The 2,273-nt window shown below is 50.4% G+C and overlaps 1 protein-coding gene across 1 annotated transcript in view; it reads right to left on the bottom strand.

The window, feature by feature from the left end:
- Positions 1–2,273, bottom strand: part of TNNI1 (troponin I1, slow skeletal type) — a 20,800-nt gene that overhangs the window by 13,593 nt on the left and 4,934 nt on the right. Inside the window, exons 2-3 of the mRNA XM_019513811.1 lie at positions 1,197–1,231; positions 337–378 (exon numbers count right to left, since the gene is read on the bottom strand). The gene's annotated coding sequence lies outside the window, so the exon portion shown is untranslated. The remainder of the gene's footprint in view (positions 1–336; positions 379–1,196; positions 1,232–2,273) is intronic.

A 2,273-nucleotide genomic window follows, 5' to 3' on the forward strand; every position in this document is an offset into this window, starting at 1 on the left:
ATATAGTTCACAGGTACTAGGGTGTAGGGTTAGGGTTAGGGTTTTTAAACCCGAAAGCTTGCTTAAAAATTTTTTTCCAACTATTTAAGTTGGTCTAATAAAAGATATCAGAGTCACCCAAAGAAGCTTGTCTGTCACAGGTACTAGGAATTGTGAGGATGGATTTTGAGGAGGCCTCTGTCGTAAGCTTCTCCGAGTACCACCCTGTTTGTCAGTCCAAAGGGGTTCCCCGGTAGGGAAAGTGTGCAACATGTTTCAGCCGTGATCATTTTCAGCCCTGACTTACTCTTCCAGTCAAGACAAACCCAATGGGAGTTTCTACTCCTTGGGACTCACCTTCAGCAAGAGTTTGCGTGAGGCTGTGATCTTGGATTTTCTCTAAAGGGAAAGGAGAAAACAAGGCATTTTTAATGCAAACATGTTATAAAAAATACCTGCTATTGTCCAGATTTCCAATCAAGAAAACATTCAGGAGCACCTCTTACCTCTCTGCAGTTGTTTGTTCAGTCCGGGAGAAGAAACAGAGAGGAGGAAAAACAGAACATAGCATCAATAGACAGGCATCAGACACATCTGGAGGAAGAAATCCGTTCAAGTTCTGATATGGGTGCAGATGGTTTCCTTGCCATGCCATGCAAAACGTGCCACAGACCAGAAATATTTCTGTGGGCCCGATCTGCAGCCAGTGTGCGGCAGGGTTGTTCCTCTGATCTCAGCCTGTTGATCTCACGACACATCTCAGCCCCTTCAACTTGACACTTTCCAATGAAGGATTGTTCCCATTAAAAATATATATTCCAAGTGGTTATACTCATCCCCCCCACTCTTTTTTTAAAGAATCGGACAATTTGGACTTGCGCGAAATTTCAGTTTCACCAAACTGACCTACTTGACCAAAGACGTGCAACATTTCGGAAGTTTCTCTAAAATATTGGACCATTGTCACAAAAATCAGAGGCAAACTTGCAGAGTCCTCGTGCTGTGAAGGACGTAGCACAAGGTAGGACTATGCTGCCCTCTAGCAGATTATTCACAGCAGAACCATGAACCATGTGCATCCGCTGTGGGAGTGAGCTCCTGGGCCCACTTCCAGTCATAGTGACCTGCTCTGCGCTTAGGTCTTCACTTCAGACCCTGTGGTTGGCCAAAGTAGAGTCTCTCGCTGGTGCCCAAAGCCAAAGGGGAACATTTGCTACTTACGGTTCTGGCATTGTGATGTCAAACGCTGCACCTAGGATCATGCAAAAACAAAATAATCAACAGCAAGGAAGCAAGCCGTAAGGCAGAACCCCCCCTCTCCTAAATGAGATGTCATAATCAACAGCCTGTGACTACAAAGAGGACCAGGGCTGTGGTGGGAAGGGGCTGCAGCTCAGGACTGAAGTTCATTGACAGAGTTTGGGGTTAAGACTGTAAGAGCTGAGACTAATATATAGAGTCACAGCGCGCTAGCAGCGGGTGGAGTAGGTCTGGCCTGAGAGGTGTGGACAGAGCTGTTGCAGGGACACTAGCAGGGAGAGGTGCAAGGTGGGAAGGGGCAGCATTGCCAGCCCATGAAATGGAGTACAGACAGTCAAAAAGCCTGAGGCTCAATAGACTCAATCTTTGCAGTTTGGTCTAAGATGCATAGATCAAACCAATAAGCAACTACCATATTTCAAGGGGTATATGTTGAGGTTCGAACCCAATGAATTTCCACCTCAACTTCTACGTTGTATCAGTACTTCAATGGGACCTCATGCCGGCACCCTGCCACATGGGGAGGCGGTGTGCTGACGTTTAAGGTGATGACTGAGGCCAGGCCAGGCTCCTGCTTCCCACCCCCACCCCCGCCCGACACATTGGACACAGGCTGGGTGCCCAAACTCTGCGCCCATTGAGTCTGGGCTGCCTCTCCCATGGCTGATGGTTGAGCTACCTGTGGGCTAGAGAGCCCCTGAACTGCAGGGGGGCCTGGTCCTTCCCTCTGCTGTGGCAGTGCCCCCCAGGCCTGGCCAGGTAGGCTGCTAGTGGGTATAGGTGGATTAATGCACGGGCTAGTTGGGCTGCCTCAGCGATGATGAAACTGGCAGCCAGGCTGGGTCGGACTGCACATGGGCAACGTGGTGGGCTGTGGCTAATGGGTGCCGTTTCCTGGGCGCTGCTGCAGCTGGACTGAGCCGTGGCAGGGCAAGGGGCCACCCCCAGAGCTTGGTCTGCAACCCTGGCACTGGCACCATTGTGAACCTGTGGGCAGGCATGGCCCTGACTCCTGCCTTGGGCCTGGAGGGCAG

Source organism: Gavialis gangeticus, unplaced genomic scaffold (genome assembly GCF_001723915.1).
Source record: "Gavialis gangeticus isolate Ggan-Ray unplaced genomic scaffold, GavGan_comp1, whole genome shotgun sequence".
NCBI classification, from domain to species: domain Eukaryota; kingdom Metazoa; phylum Chordata; order Crocodylia; family Gavialidae; genus Gavialis; species Gavialis gangeticus.